At 42.4% G+C, this 24,118-nt stretch overlaps 1 long non-coding RNA gene across 6 annotated transcripts in view; it reads right to left on the reverse strand.

Moving 5' to 3' along the window:
* The window catches only part of LOC109276607 (uncharacterized), a 71,562-nt gene that overhangs the window by 19,077 nt on the left and 28,367 nt on the right, over positions 1 to 24,118 (reverse strand). For 4 of the 6 annotated variants that reach the window (XR_002084753.2, XR_002084755.2, XR_002084756.2 and 1 more), the window contains exons 4-5: positions 4,776 to 4,981; positions 3,990 to 4,080 (exon numbers count right to left, since the gene is read on the reverse strand). This is a non-coding gene — a long non-coding RNA (uncharacterized LOC109276607). Of the gene's footprint in view, positions 1 to 3,601; positions 4,081 to 4,775; positions 4,982 to 24,118 lie in introns of those variants that run through there. The other 2 variants (XR_002084752.2, XR_002084751.2) reach the window with 1 other exon arrangement.

Raw genomic sequence — 24,118 nt, forward strand, 5'->3', positions numbered from 1 at the left:
TTTTTTTTTAACGTTTATTTATTTTTGAGACAGAGAGAGACAGAGCATGAACGGGGGAGGGGCAGAGAGAGAGGGAGACACAGAATCTGAAACAGGCTGCAGGCTCTGAGCGGTCAGCACAGAGCCCGATGCGGGGCTCGAACTCATGGACCGCGAGATCATGACCTGAGCGGAAGTTGGACGCTTAACCGACTGAGCCACCCGGGCGCGCCATCGTATCTGTTAATTCTTGAGGAACTCATTTGTTTCCTCGAATTTTCTCCTCAAATTTACAATGATCATAGTCAGTACTCGCATTTACCAAATATATTTGCTTTGCTTTATACGGTATTTACTTTTCCATTTGGTGCACACCTCTTTCTTACAGGTGCCCTGATTTAGAGTAACACATTAAACATTGGTGGGAGGATATCCAAGCCAAAATATTATTCTTATTCTTAAGTCCAGACAGCCCGGGAAATTCTCAATTGAGTACTGTTCTGTAAGTACTGCTCTAATATGAAATATTATATTTCATATAATTAACTTCCTTTATAGTCATGGTTTAGGGAATAACAACTAGTGTGTCCCTAAAAATCCAACCCAGTCCCAGAGTTTAAAAACACTTCTTGTTTTTCTGGGGCCCCTGGGTGGCTCAGTCAGTTGAGCACCCAGCTCTTGGTTTCAGCTGGGGTCATGATCTCAGGGTCGTGGGATCGAACCCCACATCAGGCTCCATACTGAGCATGGATTCTCTCTCTCTTTCCCTCTGCCCCTCTCCCCTGCTCTTGCTCTCTCTCTCTCAAATAAAAATATATATATATATATAAATATTTTTTTGTTTTTCTGGATATAATAATATATGATTGTAAGAAACTCAAACAATACAAAAATGAACTAAGTACAAAGTGATAGTTGTCCGAAAAGAGATTGGAGTTAGATTCGGAGTAAGAATCAAGAGTGTCTGTTACACATATTACTGAGTAACTAATACAAAGTTTATGCATTTTAATCAGGACATTTGGTGCCACCATCAAAATGGCTTTCTCGAAAAGCAGCATCTTCACAAAGATCAAAACTCACCCTCTAATATTCCACCTATTCCACACCTGGACTCTCTAGCTCCCTTTTCTGCTTTATTTTTCTCCATTTCCCTTAATACTATATAATATAATAAAGATTTATTAATTGTTATTTAGTGTTTGTTCACCGCTGTTATTATTATTTATCGTTTGCTTCTTTATTCACTGCTGTATCTCCAGCATGAAGGACAGGCCAGATTCATAAAAATTCTTGCTCGATAAACAATCGAAAGTCGAATGAGTACATGCAACTCAGGTGCCATCGCTACTCTGAAGGCTTTGCTCATGTCTGTTATTCTTGACTCGAACTTACCGGAAAGTAACTTCCTTTCTTTGCGCTTCTATTTCTGTATTATGTCCACACTTCTGCAGTTACATTTTTCACACAATTACAACACGCTGACCCTACCAAAAACCATGAGGCCGCCATTTGAGGGCCAGCGCAAGGCCATTTGTATCTTTATCCCCAGTGCTCATCTCCACAGCTGTCTCCTGTCTCCTTGTTAGTGTGACAGTGAAGAGACTGAGGAAAGTAGAGCGTAAATAATAAGACTGCTGATTTGATTAGAAAAATACCAGAGCAGGGAAAGAGCCAAACCATATATATATATATATATATATATATATATATATACACTCTTGTGTATATATATATATATATACTTTTGTGTGTATATATATATATACTTTTGTACATGTCTATATGTGTGTGTGTATATATATATATTTATATAGTATACAGTATAAATATACAGTATACAGTATAGTATATAGTATAAATATATATATACTTTTGTTATGGGATGGGATAGAGTATAACTTTCAATCCAAGCCTCAGATAAAACCTAAGTAGGGCTTAGGGCACCTGGGTGGCTCCGTTGGTGAAGCATCTGACTTTGGCTCAGGTCATGATCTCACAGTTGGTGGGCTCGAGCCCTGTGTTGGGCTCTGTGCTGACAGCTCAGAGCCTAGAGCCCACTTTGGATTCTGTGTCTCCCTCTCTCTGCCCCTCCTCCACTCATTCTCTCTCTCTCTCTCTCTCTCTTTCTCTCCCTCTCTCAAAAATAAATAAACATTTTTTTAAAAACCTAAGCCAGGCTTTATTTTGGCCTAATATGGAAGGTGATGTGGAATCAATGTGTGCCAGCTCATTAAAAGCATGCTGGTTGAATTCCTGGAATGCTAGGTTGTTCCTGGGTTTCAAAGATCAAGCTGCTATCTTCACTTCTTTCCAAAAGACCTCACCAAGTGACCAACAGGCAACAGAAAATATGATACATCTAGTTCAGTATTTAAAGATTCACTAAAAATGGATAAAGAAGATGTGGTGGTGTATACAATGGAACAGTATTCAGCCAAGAGAAAGAAGGAAATCCTGTTATGTCACAAAAGGGATAGACCTTGAGGGCATCATGCTAAGTGAAGTAAGTCAAATACAGAAAGACAAATATTGTATAGTATCACTCGTATGTGGAATCTAAAAAAGTCAAACCTGCAGAAACAGAAAGTCGAATGGTGGTTACCAAGGGGCATCTGGGTGGCTCAGTCGGTTAAGCGTCTGACTTCGGCTCAGGTCACGATCTCACGGTTCGTGAGTTCAAGCCCCGCGTCGGGCTCCGTGCTGACGGTTCAGAGCCTGGAGCCTGCTTCTCATTCTGTGTCTCCCTCGCTCTCTGCCCCTTCCCTGCTCATGCTCTGTCTCTCTCTGTCTCTCAAAAATGAATAAACATTTAAAAAAAAAAAAAAAAGCCAAAGAGTGTCAAAGATCCACCAAGCTCACCCCCTGAGTTCTCTACCCAAAACTCTCTGCACAGTAAGAATGACTGCTCACTGCACATGAGTCTCCCATCCATTCATCTTCAATGAGTTAAAGTATAATTAAGTGCATTGAACTCCCACTTGGTGCCTCGCACTTTGGTGAATAATTTCATATATATGGGGCGCCTGGGCGGCTCAGTCAGTTAAGCTTCCACCTTCAGCTCAGGTCATGAGCTCGTGGTCTGTGCGTTCAAGCCCCCCTGTCAGGCTCTGTGCTGACAGCTCAGAGCCTGGAGCCTGCTTCGGATTCTGTGTCTCCTTCTCTCTCTCTCTCCCCTTCCCCGCTCACACTCTGTCTCTCTCTGTCTCAAAAACAACTAAACACTAAAAAAAAAAGTTTTAAAGAATTTCAGATATAAATGTCCACTTAACTCAAAAGTGTCTGTGACGTATGCTGTTCTTTCTAGACCTCCTTAGTGGAAGTTTATCTGTTTGCCCAGTTGATGCAAGTTTGTGCTCAATTATTTATGGACTAGTTTACATACTTCCAACTCACCTCCAACTTCCTCTTCAGAAAATGAATCAAGCTAGGTTCAAGTACTCCTTTTATTTTTTCTAGGAGTTTAATTTTGTAGAGCAATTTTAGGCCCACAGCAAAATCGAGAGAAAGGTACAGAGATCTCTCATATACCTCTTGTCTCTACAGGTGCACAGCCTCCTTCCTTACCAGCATCACTCATCTGAGTCAAGGTCTTAATAACAGCATAATAACGTTTATGGCGTACTTACCACAAAATCTCATTTATTGTGCACAATAACCAAGGTAAACAGTAGTATACCCTTGTTGCTTTTATGTAAACTGGCTCAAGATCCGTGTATCTAGAAAGTACCTGTGGTGCTATTCAAAACCAAAGTTATCTGACTCAAAAGTTGTTTGGTTTCCTCAACATCAGCAAGAAGACAATCTCTTTCCTCGTCATACTGTATTTCCCCGTAATCTGGTATAGGGGCGTCTAAAACAGGACATTTAGCCTTCCGTGTCAACAGAAGAGTACAGGGCACTCCATTTATGGCGTAGTGTTTTGTACGGTCATGACAAGTAAAACACTGTCCTTGCCATCGCTGGGAAGGATTTTATCCCACCCTCTCTGGTCCATCCATGGGCTCCACCTTTCCAGGCCTGTAGAGATACTTCTAGTCTTCTTTGGGGCTTCAGTGCTGAGTCTGAAATTGATCTCAATTCTGGGAACATTAGGAACACCTGCATGCCAATGAAATGCAAACATTAATCAAAACCAAATGTAAAAGATTCCAGGGTTGTGTGTCATCTGTATCATCCACTCTGTTTCTCTCTCTCAGGAGGAATGATTGAGAGTTGATTACAAGTTCTTTTTGATGATGCTGCTAAAAACCGTTTGAAAAACATCATCCCCTCTGTTCACAAGATGGATTATATTGGGCAACATGAAGTCATGATTATATGGCACTAATTTTAGCTAAGTCAGACGTCTTCGTGAAGGCATTGCTCATGCTTGTCAACCACTGCTAACTGAGTCAAAGTTCACCCAACTTTGGACAAAAGGGGAAACAATCAACCACCCGCCCCCCCCCCCCCACCCCCAACCCCGTCTCTATGAAGGAGCTTATCAAGAGTAAAACCAAGCCTGAGGCAGACGGGTCATTTCGTTTCTAGATCTCACGAATTCTGCTGCCTCCCTTGGGGTGCCCCCACAGCATCCCACTCTCTGCTGGCTTTTCAGTAACACAGGCAGGGTGGAGACAAGTGAAGCTCTTTTGTGGTCCCCTCCCTTCCCTTCCCCCAACGCCTTCAACGAGGAACCTGGTTTCAAGGACTCGTGATGCTAATACACCACGTGAGGCCTCCCTCACAGTTTCCTCCTCTCCCAAATTGGAGCAGATCTTGTCATTGCTCCTCTATGATCTGCTTCGAATTACCTTGTAATCCTGAAAAACATGTTGTAATGTTTCAAGACAGCAATGCCCCCAGAGCTCTTTCAGAGTCTCAGTGCTAGATGGATTGTTTAGCAGTTGGATTGTTTAGTTGTTGTTTTTCCATTTGTTATTCGTTGAAGACTCTGAGAAGTTTGGAAGGGGGATGTCAGCCACTCCATTTCTAACAGTTCTAATTCCTAATGGATCTGCTATAAGGTAAACAGACGCAAGTTATGATGATTTGCCTTTGATCAGGGCCTCCACATCCAGCCTTCAAGTAATTTATGAACACTGATGAAGACTACCCACGTGATGAGGTACCATACTGTTCTACAGGTATTTCCTCAGCCCTGCAGGTGTTTGATTCAACGGAACAACGGGAGCTCAGACAGTCATCTTTCTTCCCCAGTGACAAGAACCATGATTTCATTCCTTCCAACTTTTCAGATCCCCTGGAAGCTAAAAGAACGCTGATGACTGGTGAGTAGGCAGAATCTGGGTCCGTTGAGAAACCGTGGGATTAAGGCTGGATTCAAATCTCAGCTTTGCCATTTACTGTATGAGTGAGACCTTGGCTGATGCTTCTTAACTTCGTGGCTCAATTTCCTCATCTCTAAAATCGAGGTAATTATAATAACTACTTCTCAGAGTTTGTGTGAACCTCAAATAAGTGAATTGACATGAAGCTTCTTTGTACAATGTTAAACCAATAGCGCTTGTAGGGGTGAGGGGAGCCTTTAAAAGTTTGATTCTAATGTCACCTGTCAAGGTTGGCAAGGAATTGTCATTTTCAGCATTAGTTTAGAGACACAAATGAAGACCATATGGCTCATAAAATTCCTTATGTTCTTTCAGCCAATCTGTAGCAGCACCTGCTAACAAATGAACCCAGATATTTAGAGCCAGTCTTTCAGGCCACAAGCATCGTATAAATGTGCAACACCTATTATATGCGCACGTCTAGGCTAGATTCTCTGCAGGAGACACTGGAAGAAGCAGCAGCTACAGATACCAAGAGTTTTGTATCTCGTTAAATTCAATCCAATTAACTCAATCAATGAATCAACCAGCACTTACTGGAACATTCTACAGGCCCAGTTCCACCAAGGCGCAGCAGGAGAGACATTTCTGCTCTGTAGGAATTTGACCTCTGAATCATTTCATGGCTTTCCTACCCTTAAAAATGGGGAAGAGAAGTTATCATAAGGCTATTAATAATAGAAGGCAGGAATCTACCTGGAAATGAGGAAGCAGGCCTCACCAAAAGCAGACTGGAAGGTCAGTCATTACCTCAGGAGCTCCAGGACAGGATTACCACACGTTCCTCACTACCAGAGCTTGGAGGCTCTGGTCCTTAAAGAAGACAATGCCCACTCATGTTTCAGTCAAGCAGAACCCTCCCGTTCATTCGGCATGGAGTGCCCCTGTTTAAGGGAAAGTCTGCTTTCCCCAACAAGGACCGTGGATGAGTTTGGTTTGCCCCACAAGAGGCTGCCATAATAGTCCTCTTTAGAAAATGACCTTTTTCCCCTCTTTCCCACTCCCCCTACCCACATCCTCACGCTTCAAAAACAAGAGTCAGAAAAACAGCCCAATGGACTAGAAAACTTGGGGGACAGTTTATAAAAGAGGTGGGGAAGAAACTGAGCCTTGAAGATGTGGTGACCCCAGATATCCAAGAAGCTGGAGACATTCCAGGAAGACAAAACTGGTTGAGCAATGACAGGAGTCCCAAAATGAGTTTCTCCATAAGTATACAACTCCCTTAAGTACAGCAGCTGGGACTCACTATTTCTTTTTTAAAGGGAATAAAAAGCAAAGGGAAAGTGACCACTTTGATTCTGTGAAGGAGTGACTTTCTCTACTGCTAGATATTGATACATGTACCTAATAAAGCTGAAAGTATTTTTCTAGACTCATCCGCACTCTGAAGTAGGCTTTCTTCGTTCTGGTGATAACTTTTCTCCCTTCCCAGGGCTTGGCCTGCTGATACCATTCCTAAGAATAATAATAGCGAATTATAAAACTAACATATTTATAGACAACCTTAAGTTCCGTATGTGTCTCATCTTATGTAATCACCATTATATAATATGTATTGTAAAAGGAGACTTTACAAAGCGAATCATTGCCAAGAGAAGGAAGACGTTCCCCACCCCACCCCCCCACCCCCGACAAAGAAGTAATATTTAAACTGAATTTTCAAATACGGTGTAGGAGTTCTCCCGGTAATCAAGTCTGGGAAAAACATTCCAGGCAGTGGGATTGGCATCAAAGAGACAGGAACAATCATGGGACGTTCCAGAAAAAGCAAGCGGTTCACCAACATTAGATGATAGGGTCCTTGTGGGAAGGGGTAGAGGTGGGACCAGACACACTGGAAAAAGTCAAATTGTGGGGAGATTTACATGCAGCATTTTGTCAAAATGCAACAGGAACGCATAACGCGCTTTAACAAGGGGGAGGCTTTATCTTATCTCATCTCATCTTAGAAGATTTGGGGCAGCGTGGAGCATGGATTCACAGAGCAGGGAGACGGGAGGTCAGAGCAGCCAGCTAGGAGGCCATCACTACAGTTACCCAACTGAGAAAAGGAGGAGAAAGAGGGTCGGCCTCAGTCAAGAAGTCTCTGCCCTCTAAGGCTTAGAACCAAAGAGGACTGGAAAAGCTAGCAAACAAATGCCCGTTGCACCCAGCTGTGGATGCGTGAGGCCAAGGGGACGGTAGCTAGAGTCGTTGCTGGGCAAGTTCAGAAGACGGAGTGTTTCTTGCTTGGGGACTCCAGCAAAGCTTCCAGAAGGGATGATATTTGAGTTTCATAGCAACAAACGAGTAGGATTTTAATAGACAGAGATATTTTGAAGAGCATCCCAGGAGGGAACAGCAAATGCAAAGATTTTAAGCGTGGAAAGCATGAGGCTGGTTGGGGAGATAACAGACAAAAACACACTCAAGGGCCAGCCTGCCATGCTGTCCCAGCCATCAGAAGCCCGGAGCAGGATGCTGTCAGCTCTCTCACTCAGGCTGGTAGACCCTCAGTAATAACCCCTTCCTGGCAGGGGTGGAAGAAGTGATCTAAGTCTTTATTCCAGAAAACCACAGATAATAGCCTGGACGTGTGTGCTCGAGGGCCTGGAAGAGCATTTCCTCAGCAGCGCCCAGAACGAGGCAGTGGGATAGACGCTTCATCAAGAGGAGTTTCTGTTACAAATCTGTTAGGCTTTCTTACCCTCCATTCCTAGTTTCTTTTGGGCCAGTGGCCCTGCCTGTCCCAGCGCTTTGTTGTCCTGAGTCTTCTCCTCAAATTGTTTCAATAACGAGGCTTCCATCCACAGCAAAAACCAAATGGCAACGCAGGGACAGTGGCCGTGACAGTAACTCAAGTCTCCAGCTTGGCGGCAGCTTGGGGATCCCCGTCTGGGGACTCCCTGTTTCCCCACCTGGGACTGGGGGCCCTGTTCCCGCCTTTCCCGCCCCCCCCCCACGTCTCTTTATTCACCGGCAGCCCAGAAAGCTGTTTAACAGTAAGTGAAACATTCCGCCTTGAATTCTCAGATGTATGTGATCTGAAAAAAAAATAACAGAGAAGAAAATATCCTGAGGACGTCAGAGGAAGAGAAATGTGGACAACAGATGCCGCTATTTGGTTTTGTCCCCGTTTTATCTTTTAAAAATACATAAAACATGAATAACTAGAGAGAAATAGTTCCAGCTTTTGGTAAAATCAAAAAAGGGGGTGTTTTATTGTTTGGGTGGCGCCTCTTCCATTGTAAGTTGTTTGGCTACTCAACGCACTTGATGAAATCGTAAAATTCTGGTGCAGGACTAGAACTCCAGAGGTGACTCACTCCAGTTCCTGGTTTTTCGGTTGAAGAATGAGCACCCAGCCTCAAAAAAGCCATTTTCCTTTTATACTTAGTCTAGAAAATCCCCCTGTCTGCCATGCTGGCCTCGTCGTACCATCAGGAGGGTCTAAAAGGTGTTCTTCTGTACAAATGCTCATCCGTACAAGTACTCATTCGTTGCTTTTATTCATTTACTAATTACTAATTCGTTATTCATACTAGAGATGCTCTGCGGGACAGTGGAGATGCAAACATGATTCCTGAGTGTCATTTGTATGACGGTGTCAGCATAGAGGGCGGGATGCTGTCGCAGAATATCCAGAAAACACCTTAAGAGCGTGGAGGGTGAGAGGGACTGGTGAGAGAGAAACTAAACCAGATTGAGGATGAAGTCGTGGTAGGACTGACATCATTTCAGCTTACACGGTAGGAATATCTAACCGTTACAACATTTGTGTGTCGTTCTTTAGGGTTTTTTTTTTTATTTATTGAAATTCAAGTTAGTTAACGTACAGTGTAGTCTTGGCTTCAGGAGTAGAACCCAGTGATTCATCTCTTACGATGATGCCAGTGCTCATCCCAACAAGTGCCCTCCTTAATGCCCATCACCTATTTAGCCCATCCCCCCACCTATCTCCCCTCCCCTCCAGCCACCCTCAGTTTGTTCTCTGTATTTAAGAGTCTCTTATGGTTTGCCTCCCTCTCTGTTTTTATCTTATTTTTCCTTCCCTTCCCCTATGTTCACCTACTGAGTTTCTCAAACTCCACATATGAGTGAAATCATATGATATCTGTCTTTCTCTGACTTCTTTCAAAGAATGTCCAGACAACCTCCTCATTGATTTTCCCAACAGTCATGTGAGGCAGGTCTTATTATTATTCTTGGCTTGTACATTAAGAAATGGAGGCCCGAGTTTTCAAAAATAGTAGGTGACTGACTTCGAAGTCAAATTTGGACCTCAGGGCTTTAGGACTCTGGCTCTCTTCTCTCCCGGACATGGCCTGGCTTTTATTTCAGGAAATAAATTAATAGTGTGGAGCATCTCTGGGGTCAGGCACTGTGGTTTACGTTTGGTGTGAGGGGAGAGGGGCGGTGGTTACAGAGATGAGTAAACTTTCAGAATCGTATAGTCGAGGAGAGGAAGAAACACAGAATCATACACGAAGAGAAAACGTATTTGTTTTTCAGACCTGAGTGCACAAATCAGTAAAACAAGCAGCCATTGGAACAGGAGTCCAGGGAGGGAGACATCACCACATCATGGGCTAACGTGGTGTCGCGAGAAGGATGGGCCAATAGAGCTTGCTGCTTGGATGCAGAAGTCAATTAAGTGGGGAAAAAAAGGAAAACCATTAATTGCTTGTGCAAGTGGTTGGAAGAATGGGCTGTGGGGTCAATCAAAGGCGCGTTTACACCCCAGTCCCGTCTCTATGTGGTAACTTTGAGGAATTCATTCAACCCGTCCAACCATGTAAGCATTCAGTGAGATCACCCCATGAAGCATTTATCGCAGTACCTGGAATTCACCAATTCTGAATAAATGCTGGAGATGGTGGTGGTGGTGACATCACGGTTAACACCATCACCTTCCACCCTGGTACTCTCAGACACCCCCAAGAGGGTCTCTCAGGCCACCCCAACACCGCTCCCGGCCACTCACCCCGGTGCTAATCTACAGGCGTCTTATGAAAATATGGGGCTCTCTACTCATTTCCCCTACTGTCTTCAGTCTCCTGTGCCTGACTCTTGCAGAACAACACGTCCACAAAATCATTTTTCTCTCGGGATTTCCCTGTTTTCTAGAACTTTCTGTGGAATTTACATCCCTCCAGAAAGTCCTTCTTCTCAAGGACCCAGACAGTGCCTGCTACAATCCGCAGCAGCCCCCCACCCCCCGCCAGCAGATAGGAGTCAGGGGTACCCCTAGGACTGGTCTGCTCTCCCCCGGAGGTTCTCTCTCGGTCTGCTATTACTTACTGCATAACTCTGGGCTGCGTTATTAGCAGTCAAAGCTGTAGGGGACCCAGCTGCCATGAAACAGACACAGAAAGAAAAAAACGCAAAGCCAAAAATGATGTACTGTGGCTGAAATCTGTGAAGGAGGCAGTGTTTCTATTTAGAGTCCTCCAGCCCCCCCAGCGGGCCTCCATATACCACTCCCCCTCCCAGCCCCCGCCCTAGGCTCCCTCAGCCTCCTCCTACCCTCCAACAAGTTGTCAACTATTCCCTGAAGGAGAAGCCAGAAAGTGTGCCAAAAAAAAGGGCCTTGGCTGGGAGTCAGGACCCTGGGGTCCAGGTTCGATTCTGCCAACGATGAGCTGTGGGAACTTTGGCAAAGGATTGAATTTTTCTGAGCCTTCATTTATAAATGACTAGACTAACACTGCAGCCCTAACCCTCGGTGATTGTACCGCTGTCCTTGTTCCTCAGCACATATTTGATAGATGCACACACACACACACACACACACACACACACGCATGTGCACGTGCACACACACAATCACTCATCAGTGAATTCTATGATTCTTAGCTCTCATAACAGTTACCCAGCTGTCCGTTGGATGTTAAGAGCAAAAGAATGTCTATATTAATACTGTGGACAAAAGTCACTTTCTGTAAGATACAAAGTCTGATTCAAAAATATAAGAAAAAAAGGGAAGCTATAAACATAAAAACGTGGGGGCGCTGGGGTGGCTTAGTCAGTTGAGCATCTGACTCTTGATCCCAGGTCATGATTCCAGGGATCAAGCCCCGAGTCGGGCTTTGTGCTCAGCAAGGAAACTGCTTGGGATTCTCTCTCTCTCTCTCTCTCTCTCTCTCTCTCTCTCTCCCGCTGCCCCTCTACCCAACTCGTGTTCTATCTCTCTTTCTCTAAAATAAAAATTTTTAAAATAAATAAAAACGTGAAGACAAGATGAATAGGTAATTCACACAAAAGAAGGTATAAATAGCAAAAAAACATTGGAAATTAATATCTACAAATTAATAAATACAATATATAACATAAATATAATAGAAAGTAATAAGGTAATAAATACAGGTCAAAATAATATTGATATATTAAGACATATTATAAACTCCTATTAATCAAAGCAGACACTTCTGCATCGGGAACAAATAGATCAATGGGACAGAATAGAGAACTCGGAATTAGCACACATTGTGGGTGTGTGAGTATGTAGGTGACTGGGCGCATACTTAGCATGTGATAAAGACAACAACACAAAACAATAAGGGAAGACAAATTATTTAGCCGATGGTTCGGGAGAAATCAATTCCCATGTGGAAAGCTATAAAGAATCAATTCACAAAAGAAGTATCACAGATGTCTAAAAAGCATTTGAAGGGGTAGCACCTGGTGGCTCAGTCGGTTAAACACCGACTTCAGCTCAGGTCATGATCTCGTGGTTCATGAGTTCGAGCCCCACATCAGGCTCTGTACTGACAGCTCAGAGTCTGGAGCCTGCTTGGGATTCTGGGTCTCCCTCTCTCTCTGCTCTCCCCCACCGCCCTCCCCGCTCATGCTCTCTCTCTGTCTCAAAAATAAATAAAACATTAAAAAAAATTTTTTTAATAAAAAAATAAAAAGCCTTTGAAGGAATGCTTGAACTTGCCAATAATCAGAGAAGTTAGATTAAAAGAATGAGATACTGGGGCGCCTGGGGGGCTCAGTCGGTTGAGCGTCAGACTTCGGCTCAGGTCATGATCTCGCGGTTTGTGAGTTCGAGCCCCATGTCAGGCTCTGTGCTGACAGCTCAGAGCCTGGAGCCTGCTTCAGATTCTGTCTCCCTCTCTCTCTCTCTCTGCCTCTCCCCCACTCGCACACTGTCTCTTTTATATTTAATAAAAATAAAAACATGAAACAATGAGATGCTAAGGGGTAACTTTTGTAGTTCTCAGAAAGCAAAAACAGCTGGTGAGAGTATAAACTGGAACTGCCATTCTAGAAAGAACCTGCCAACATTTAGCAAAACTCAACGTTTATTTTTCTGACCCAATGAATTCAATCCTATGTATAAATCCCAAAGAAGTCCATAAGTGTGCCTGGACAATAATGTCTCCCATGACATTGTTTACAGTTGCAAGCAGTCGGAGACAAGCTAGTTTTTGATCACTAGGGTAATGAATAAGTTACGTGCAAGAAATACACGCTACAGCATAATGTGCAGTAATAAGTGAAAAGGCAAGAATAAATCTCAAAAGACACACGGCAAGCGAGAAACACAATGAAAGTTATAATGCAATTCCATCGACGTATGGATAAAAAGAAGAATACATCACATGCGTACACAGAACCACACTACATAGTTTGCAAGAGCACAAATTCAGGGACGCATTAGAATGGGCTTCTACCAAGAGGACCCTGGTGAGAAGACAGGCAAGAAAATACAAACCTCCAGGCAAGAAGGGATTTAAAGCAGGGACTGAGGTGCACTCAAAATCGTTGGAAGGGCTGGAGGCGTGAGGGGCAGGGACGACCACCACTGGTTCCCTAGTCCACTACCAGACTTCAAAAAACAAGAAGTTGATACAGTCACCCTTAAGGACTAAGGAAGTGCCACCAAGGGTTACGACTGCGTTAGCACTGAGGCAGGTGATTTATGGGAGAAGCCCTGAGGTTGCTGCAAGATCTCAGATCTGCCAAAGCCCACACATCTGCTACAACAAGGAAGGAAAAATAATGTGTTCCTAATTCGAACGAGGGCATCTCTCACCAGTGAAATGTAAACTAGAACCTTCTGACCGTGGAATCTGGAACACGTGAGCTTCTAGCTTAGCAATGCAGGGAGCACTTAGAAGGGCAGAGGAAAGTTGCTGAACAACAGACATTCTTCTGGCTGCCCGGGACCCATTCACACCCTTCTGTATTTAACTTCCAAACAACAATAGTATGAGATTCACACTCTCTGCCTCATGTGATGCTATTACCCCTCACACAAATAAAGAGGCCTTCACCCTTTCCACAAAGAGGTTTCCAAAGTCTACCATCATCATTGCAACCATTGTCTAGTTCAACCACAATCCTTCTATCATTGAGTCAATCTAAAGACATGTACTTAATCACCAACAGCATACCTTACATAAAATAGTAGGGGAAAGGAAGAGGGAAGGTGGAAATTCCATACTGCTTAACATAGACAAAGACATACACCTAAGAAAATACAAATAGCTGCTACAGTCATCATGTCTAAAACCGATCCCAGGACTATAGTTGGTATTTTAACTCATATTCCAGTACCTATTCCATGATCTCTTTGTCCTTCAATAACCACTTCCACTGGCCATAGCTCTCGATCTAGTATAGTGAGCCAACACTCTATTCCTGAAGGGCCGGAACCCTTGGTGGCCCTGTCTGTGTTGGGTTACTATCGTCTTCCATTACATTTTTCACTGGCAAGAAAGTACCAGCAGGCACCCCTAATTCCCCCAATCCACATATATGCTTTCTGACTCTGTTTTAAAGTAGTAACCCTATGATATTGGAGGATTGGTAGCTTTAGACAACACAGGAACCCCCCCCCTTCTGTGTCCCTTGGTTCGGTGACATGAGGAGAGCAAAGTGGAGAACCTTCCATTTCATTGTCATAAAAACTAAAGACAAGAAAAAAATATTGAAAGCAGCCACAGCTTTCCTGTTGGGAAAAAATAATTTGAACGACAGTTAACTTCATAACAGAAACCATGTAAGTCAGCAATGAGTGGCTCAGTATTTTTCAAGAGCTGGAAAAAAACAACTCTCAACACAGAATCTTATAACTAGTGACAATATCCTTCAGGAATTAGGGGAAATCAAGACATTCGCAGGTAAAGAAAAACTAAAAGGTGTCCCCAATAGACCTATCTTAAAAGAATATCTAAAGGACATTCTCTAAACATAAGGAACATGATAAAATAAGGAACTTTTGGAAGATCAAGAAGGAAGAACAATGTAAGAAAAAATATGGGTAGGGGAGACTTGGTGGCTCAGGCAGTTAAGCATCTGACGCTTGACTTCGGCTCAGGTCATGATCTCAGGGTCGTGGGATCCAGCCCTGCATTGGACTCTGTGCTGACAGTGTAGAGTCTGCTTGGGATTCTCTCTCTCTCTGCCCCTTCCCTGCTCGTGGTCACTCTCTCTCTCTCTCTCTCTCTCTCTCTCTCTCTCTCTCTGTCTCCCCTCTCTCAATAAATAAATAAATATTTAAAACAGAAGAGGGGCAGCTGAGTGGCTCAGTTTGTTAAACATCCAATGCTTAACAACTCAGGTCATGATCTCACTGTTCATGAGTTAGAGCCCTATGTCAGGCTCTGTGCTGAGAGCTCCTGCTTCGGATTCTGTGTCTCCCTCTCTCTCTGCCCCTCCCCCACTTGTGCTCTGTCTCTCTGTCTCTCTCTCCCTCTCTTTCTTAAGAATAAATACACATTTAAAAAAAATTAAAATAAATAAATAAGAAAAATATGGGTAAATTACTATAGGCTTTCCTCCTCCTCTTCCTCCTCATCCTGTATTTTCTGAATTATGTCTGATGATTGAAGTAAAGATTATAACACTGTCTGGTGTGGTTGTAAATATACATGTTTCTATGTATGTAAATAAATGTGGAGGAAAATTACTGAAGAAATGTCTTTCTTGGATGGGTGAGAATAAGGGATATCTAAAGACACATAAAATACTTCACTCAAACTGGTGGAATATGACACCAGTAGATTGTAATGTCTCTTTGGAATATTGAGAAAAATATTTATAATCCATACTTGGTGTCAGGGGACCTGCCCCACACTTCATTCTAAGGATTCTAGGTCCATAAACGTGGTTAAGAATGGAAAGTGGATAAAGGGGGGCACCTGGGAGGCTCAGTCAGCTGAGCGTTCCATCTGACTTTTGATTTAAGCTCAGGTCATGGTGTCACAGTTCATGGGATCGAGCCCTCTGTTGGGTTCTGTGCTGACAGCACAGAAAACTGCTTGAGATTCTTGATTCTCTCTCTCCCTTGCTCTCTGCCCCTCCCCTGCATTCTCTCTCTCTCTCTCTCTCTCTCTCTCTCTCTCTCTCTCTCTCATTAAATAAATAAGCTTCAAAAAAGAAAGAAAGAAATTGGATAGGGCCATAACTCCCTACTATGGTGACTAAAATGAAGACCTAAAATATTTTCATTTATGTATAGCAAGTAAGATTTGTACAGCTTCCCTCCTATTGGTTCTTGGGGAAACAATCAATGAAAGATTACTGAGGGTCAAACCAATATTACTAACTTTAACCCTGCATCCCATACTGATAATCTGCTCACTTGGTTTCTGGTGGTTGAATGTTGGGTTTTGGTCTCTGCTGTTGGGGAAGAAGTGTATTTCAATGGCAGCACCTCCTGTCTTCATTCCCAACTTTCAAAGTCACTACAGAGCTTTCAAAGAAGGCAAGTGCTCCCCTCACCAATATATTTTGTTATGCCTTTCTGAAGGAAGTGTCCTTTGGAGTCTTTCCAATGACCCAGTAAAGAAAGAGGTAAGTGAATTTTGGCATCTCAATTTATTTTCTTTGGGACAGAGTTAAATCCAGGCTTCAACCTGTATCAATTAAGCTCTGCTGCATAAACAATATTTCACAAACCACACATTAAAACTGCAAACACTAGGGCTCCTGGGTGGCTTAGTGGGTTAAGCATCTGACTCTTAGTTTCGGCTCAGGTCGTGATCTTAGGGTCGTGAGATTGAGCCCTGTGTCCGGCTCCACCCTGGGCTTGGGATTCTCTCTCTCTCTCTCTCTCTCTCTGTCTCTCAAAATAAATCAATAAATAAACTTTTTAAAAGCTGCAAATACTATTTCTGTGATTCCCTGGGATTATTGGGCAGTTCTTTGGGTTTAAGGATGAATGATTTAGGATAACCTCATTCATATATCCAAAGATTTGCCTGAGATGGTTGAGAATTTTCTCCAGGTCTCCAAGTTATCACTCACCCACCAGTAGTAGTAGCTACTAACCTAGCCTAGCCTAAGCTTGTTCAAACGGTGGCAAAATGGTTCCCACCAGCGGGAGAATGCAAATCCCAACATACATGCACTTTTTAAACCTCTGCTTTGATGTTTGCTAATGTCCCATAACCAGAGCAAGTTACGTTTCAAGTCCAGATTCAAGAAGCGGACAAACAGTGAAGTTCTTTTGATGGTGAAGTCCCATTACAAAGGGAGGGGTATACAGGAGTGGGAAGAACTATTGAGTAAATTTTGCAAACAAATCATTACAGAATCAACCAACAGAGAAAACTCAAGAGCCGTTCCCAGCTGCTGAAATGGACACACTGAACCCATAATCTTTTGATAATCCCCCCAAACCCATAACTTTAGCAGATTTCATGTTTGTTTCGATCTGTCTTGTAATGGGGGCAAGGGAGGGGGGTCAAGGAGCATCAGCCATCTCTTCCCCTTGTACTTATACTTGGACTTATCCCTCTGGGACAGGCTGGGGCTCTGACCTGAGTTACAGGTCTATAGGTAATCAGGAGGGGCGGGAGCAGGTTTTGAGGAACACTAAGATCCACTTATAAGAGAATTGTTCCAGGCAGTTCCAGCAAGCTTGCAGACTTTTCCAGCAAGCCTAGCCTCCTCAGATAAGGGAAGAGCTGCTGGGAAGAGGGTGCCAGTTAGATGTGAGCTTTAAGGTAATCAGACCCGCCCACCCTTTCCCACATGTTCCCAATTCACTTTTTATGGTGTCTCCCTTTGCAAAGCAATGTCATAATTTTCACATGTGACACAGCAAAGCTGTGAATTCAACCTGCGATGTAATTCTATAAGATGCAGGATCAACACTGTGGATCTGACTTTTTTATACGTTGGCCCAGCAGCCACCACATCTAAGGGGTTCTTTTGGTTCAGTCATCCAAGCCCTCTGGTTCTTCGACTGTGATTTAATCAGATAATTTAAACTCTCTTTCACAGTCATAAGACATTGTCGCACCCCACAGTCCCTGTAGCCTTTATTTCCGTACTTAGAGTTGACTGCAACAGGCACTTGGTCACTCAATGTCTCGTCTTCAGAAGAAAATTTGTAGGCACCAACAGGTGATAATTTCAATAATGCTTTTGTTATTGCATGCCACGGATTATTAATATCCATGTCACTGGCAATTATGTCACCACCGCTTTCAAACATAACGAGGTCAAATAACAAACCCCAGCTTCCCACATATAAATATACGTGCAGTCACTACCAGCACCAAATATTTTATCAGCCGAGGTTCAGTCCCGGAAACACCAGCACGCAATGTATTTCAAGCAAGGATTTAATACAGGCAATCAAGTACGTAAAAATTGCTTCCATTGATGGAGGAGTAAAGGTCAGGGAAGGATGTTTCTGCCTCTCAGAGAACGAGGAGGTTTCTGTCAACCACGTCGAAACCCGCAGGAACTCACTGTTGTGGCTGATGCGGTAAAATGTTGTAAAATCTCATCTGTCCAAATCCTGATGTCTGCACGCCGCAGACGGAGGAAAATTAATGACATCTACATCTATTCCGCCTCCCAAATCCTTTATGAGAATTTTGCATTGGCGAAATAGGAAGTAGAACTTTACTGTCAAGAGATTCCGAGAATTGTCATTCCCCAGGATACTAGGGGAGAACATACAAGAAGGGTGGGATTTTGAGACTGAGTGGGAGTAGAAATTGAAAAAGAAGGCGAAAAATAAAATAAAATAAATTTAAACAAGAAAGAGGTCTTGTACAGATGATGGCAATGTGCTCTGAATTAAGGAATACTCTGCACCTGAGGTCCAGTGGGGGGGGAGAAATGAGGAAAAAGGAATAAGGAAGCTCGTTCACCACATGTAGATGGAGCTCTCTGGGAATTTCACGTGTATATTCACATCAAAGTAAAAAAATTGTATCTTCTTACTTCTTCCTTACTCAGAAGAAATTACTCAAAAGAAAAAGAACATATTGTGCACATTAGAATCCTTTTTAGTATTACGTATGAAAAAAAATAGTTGACATTCTCAAAAGCTTATCCTGAGAATTTTGAGTATTCCACATTTGCAGATTTGTTTACTTTTCCCTTTAATTTGGTCATTTTGGAGGGCGCCTGGGTGGCTCAGTCGGTTGAGCGTCCGCCTGGCGATTTCAGCTCAGGTTGTGATCTCACGATTTATGAGTTTGAGCCCTCTATCAGGCTCCACACTGACAGCTCGGAGTCTGCTTGGGATTCTCTCTCCCTCTCTCTCTGTCCTTCTCCTTTTCGCTCTCTCTCTCTCTCAAAATAAATAAACAAAATTTAATTTGGCCCTTCTTTGTTTTATGTATTTTGAGGCTATGTTATAAATTTTATGCAACTTAATAATTGTTCTGTATCCTTTGTGGATTGGCTTTCTTTTTAAGTTTATTTATTTATTTTGACAGAGAGAGACCGCACGCATGTGAGTGGGGGAGGGGTAGAGAGAGGGAGAGGAAGAGAGAATCACAAGCATGCTCAGTGTTGTCAGCTCAGAGCCCAATAATGGGGCTCGATCCCACAAACCCAGAGATCATGACCTGAGCAGAAATCAAGAGTCAGATGCTTAACCAACTGAGCCACCCAGGCGCCCCTGTACCTTTCTTTTGGAGAAGTGTCCACAGTATCTTTCTTTTGGAAAAGTGTCCACAGCTCTCTTTTGAGAGCTAAGCATAGCATATGCAATATGCCTCAGCAATTCCACTCCTAGATACATACCCAACAGAAACTTATTACAGATGTACACCAAGAGATAGGTACAAAAATGGTCATAACAACACTATCTGCAATAACTCAAAACTGGAAGTAACCCAAATGCCTATCAAGATTTAGACAAACTGGGGTAAATCTTACAAGAGAATACTATGCAGTTGTGAAAATGAACTGCTACACGTGGCAATGTGGGTAAATCACACAAACATAATGAAAAAAGCCAGAAGAAAGAGTACATACCAGATGACTGTGTGTGTGTGTGTGTGTGTGTGTGTGTGTGTGTGTGTATTTATGTATATATATATTTCAAAAGAAGCACAATTAACCCATGGTGTTAAAAGTCATGATCATCGGGGCACCTGGATGGCTCAGTCAGTTGAGTGCCCGACTTCAGCTCAGGTCACAATCCCTCAGTTCGTGAGTTCGAACCCCACATCGGGCTCCCTCCTGTCAGCGCATAGCCCACTTCAGATTCTCTTTCCCCCTCCCTCTGCCCCTCCCCCACTTGCACTCTCTCTCAAAAATAAATAGAACATTAAAAATGATAAAAAATCAATAAAATTCATGATCGTGACCCCTTTTGAGAATGAAAGGATGATAGTAAGTGGAAAGGGGCTGGTAATGTTCTACTTCTTGACCTGGACACTTGTTATATGGGTGTGTTGACTTTGTGAATATCATCAAGTTTTACAATTATGATTGTTGTACTTTTCTGAGTTCACAATCCCAAAATCCTATTAAATATAAGATATGAAACATCAACTCAGTGGACTAATTTTAATTATTAAAAGTTACATTTATTTCAAACTGTGGAAAATGTTTATAATATACTCGTACATAAAAAAGAAGATACAAATTGCATCTGCATTACAACTACAATTATTGTATAGGTGGCTCAGTTGGTTAAGCGGCTGACTTTGGCTCAGATCATGATCTCACAGTTCATGAGTTCGAGCCCAGTGTCAGGCTTGTGCTGACAGCTCGGAGCCTGGAGCCTGCTTCGGATTCTGTGTCTCCCTCTCTCTCTGCACCACCCACCCCCCCCGCCAGCTTGTACTCTGTCTCTCTCTCTCTCTCTCTCAAGAATAAATAAAACATTAAATACATATATATTACAATTATTGTATAAATAAGTACTAAGTGGAAAGTTTCGGAAGAAAATAAACCAAAATGATGAACGGTTATGTTATAGTGAAGACTCAATAGGAAATTTTTAAAACCATTTTCTTTAATGTCAATTCCATCTTTACAAAGTAGAGCACTTTTATAGGAAGACAAAAACAGCCAAATTTTGTAAACGTTGGCTTTTCATTTTCTTAACACCAGTAAAAATCTTAACCTTCTGAGATTATCTTTGGAATAGAAAAAGCAAACAGCAGATGAGTATCAGAATCAACTGTTGCTTTCAAAGACTCCCAAGCTCCTACCACTGCATTTTATTTTTTACTATTTTTTTAAGCTTCTTTATTTATTTTGAGAGAGAGAGAGACAGTGGGAGGAACAGAGAGAGAGGGAGAGAGAGAGAATCCCATGCAGGCTCTGTGTGTCGTCAGTGTGGAGCCAGATGTGGGGCTCAGACTCACAAACTGCGAGATCATGACCTGAGCCAAAATCAAGAGTCAGACGCTTAACCAACTGACCCACCCAGGTGACCCTTGATTACTTTTTTAAAAAAATTTTTTAACGTTTATTCATTTTTTAGAGAGACAGAGCACGAGTGGGGGTGGAGCAGAGAGAGAGACACACACACTCTGAAGCAGGCTTCAGGCTCTGAGCTGTCAGCACAGAGCCCGATGTGGGGCTCAAACCCACAAACCGCGAGATCATGACGTGAGTCAAAGTCAGCTGCTTTTTTAATGGACTGAGTCACCCAAGTGCCCCACCCTTGGTTATTTTTTTAAATGTTTATTTATTTATTTACAGAGAGAGTGTGTGAGCAGGGGAGGGGCAAAGAGAGAGGGAGAGAGAAAATCCCAAGCAGGCTCCATGCTGTCAGCACAGAGTCCAACGTGGGGCTTGACCTCACGAACCATGAGATCATGACCTGAGCTGAAACCAAGAGTCACATGCTTAACCAGCTGAGTCACCCAGGCTCCCCCTCCCTTTTGATTATTAACTGAGAATGTAAATTAGTCACTAATCTCAGTGAGCTTTTTTGTGTTGTGGGTCATTTGAAAATCTACTGGAAATGATGGAGCCTATCCCCAGAAAAATACAGATTCCTACACACACGTCAAATTCGTAAACAATTTCCTTGAATTTATGAAACCCCTTGAGAGCCGAGGACACAGATCCATAGTCAGGAGGCAAAGTCCCCTGCCAACTGAGAACTGAATCCTCTAAGCATGGGAGAGTCCCCATATGTCTAGAGCCCTGAGGAGTTTCAAGAATCCAGCGTAAGAACAACCGCTCTGATCCAACCCCTCGCTTCACACACGAAAAACACGAAACTCTGACAGGCATGTGATCTGTGCACGGTCCCAAAGGTACTCAGCAGAAACACTGGAACAAGACCCTTGGATTGACATCTGATCATTATCAACCACCCCTCTTCTGCTACAGTAATACTTCTGGACTTCGTCTTCTTGGTCCATCAGCACAGCTGTTCCAGCTTACTTTAGATTATGATGACATCACATCTCTTCCCACCATCTTATTTGCAAAATGTCTGCATCTTTACATTTAAGGTCTGTTTCCTATAAGCACCATATGGCTGGTTGTGATCTTTAATCCAGCCTCGTATCTCTTTTAATAATGTCATTTAATGTATTTGCATTTAATATACCTACCAATGTGTTTGTACTTAAACTATCATTATTGTACTATCTGTTTTATAATGTCTCCCTTATTATATTTTCCTTTTACTCTCCTTTCTCGCCTTCTCTGGGACAAAGCTTCAAGGCTTTTTTGAACATTTCTGTTCCCCACTACTGGCTTGTGAATTATACATTCTTTTACCATTTCTTTTTAGTGGTCACCCTGAAGATCAGAACATCCATCCCTGACTTTGTAAAGTCTGACATAAATTAGAACTTTTCTTTCCCACAATAAAGCATGATGTAAAAACATTTTAAATTCCATTTATCTTCCTCTCTTTTTGAGCTTCGTTGTCAAGTATTGTATCTACATATAGTTCATACCCACAAGACATTATTGTTACCTTTTATGAAAATAGTAGTTTACATTTTCACCATGTATTTATCCATTATATTGTTTTGTGTTTCTTTCTACAATTTTTTTTTTTTCCAATCCGGGATACTTTTCCTTCTGCCTGAAGAACTCTCTGTGGTATTTTTTTAGTATAGATATACAACTAAGTTGTCTCTGTTTTTATAAAACGTGACTTTATTTTGCCTTCATTTTAAACATTTCCTCTGGGCGTAGAATTCTAGGTTGACAGTTATTTTCTTTCAAAATTAAATACACTACACCATTGTCTTCTGGCTTTGATTGTTTCTCTTGAGAAATGAGCTAGGTCTTATTTTCTCCTTTTGAAGATTCCTTTCAAGATTTCTGTAGTTGCTTTCAAGTTCGTTTGGGTTTGGGGCTTTTTCTTTTGTTTTGTTGGTTTTGTTGTTGTTGTTGTTGTCGTTGTCGTCTTAGGTTTTTTTAAGTCTGGCTATGATATGCCTAGGAGTGGATTCCTTTAAGCCAGTTTGGGATTTGTAGTGATTCTTGAATCTGTGGCTTGATGTCTTTTGACCGTCTGGAAAAATCGGTGGCTTTTAAGCTCTTCAAACATTTGTTCTGCATCATTTGCTATCCCTTCTTTTTCTAAGGTTTGAATTACAGTGGATTTTTTCAAAAATTTTTCAAAAGTTACTCACAACATTATTGTCTGTATTATTTTCTCTGCTCTATTCTTAAATCTGTATGTGTTCTGCTGACCTATATTCTAGTTCATTAATTCTCTCTTCATCTGTATTTAATCCATTATTAGTTTGTTCCTTAATTTCAGATATTGTAGTTATATTCTCAGATTGATATTTGTTACTTTTCTATAGATTACACTTAACTTCTAAACTTTTACTCATGTATTCTTTTTTCTTGAACATACTAATCCCAATTCTATTACATGTCTGTATATGATCATTCCAACCTAGATACCCCAGTCTCTCTATTAACTGATTCTCTCTCTCTCTCTCTCTCTCTCTCACACACACACACACACACACACACACACATATCATTAATCTATCTGGCAATTTCTTATTAAATAATGGGAGCAAATGGACTATCACTGCTCAAGTGGAGCCAGTGTATTAGAGAGTGAAAATTTTGCACAAAACTATACGAAAATCCCACGATTTTTAAAAAATAGGGTGAACTTTCTGAGAGTCACTATTAATTTTAGAGCCAAATCCCCCAGAGGTGCATTTTCATTCCGCCTGCCCCACACGCCTCCACACAGGGCTGTTCCCATGCCACTGCCTCCAAGAAGTAGCCCAGATCACCAGCTGTGCGACTTTTCGCAAGGCGCTCAACCGTCCTGTGCCTCGATTTCCTCATCGGCAAAATGGAGACGATAGTGGTATTCACAGCCCCAGACTGTTGCCTGCAACACTGCAAACTGCCCGATATGTATTACCATCGTTTTCGCCATTAGTACAACTGATTTGTAGAATTACTGTGCTGAATATAATTAGCCTGTGAAATGATACATATGAGTGTGCTGGGTAAACGTCAAAGCATCTTCCATGTACAAGGCATCGTTATTTTTTTTAACGTTTATTTGTTTATTGTGAGAGACAGAGCGTGCGCACACACTAGCTCGTGCGTGCCCTTGAGTCAGAGAGGAGCAGAAAGACACCGAGAGAGAGAATCCC

The sequence above is a fragment of the Panthera pardus genome, unplaced genomic scaffold (assembly GCF_024362965.1).
Source record: "Panthera pardus isolate Hobbes unplaced genomic scaffold, ASM2436296v1 HiC_scaffold_21, whole genome shotgun sequence".
NCBI classification, from domain to species: domain Eukaryota; kingdom Metazoa; phylum Chordata; class Mammalia; order Carnivora; family Felidae; genus Panthera; species Panthera pardus.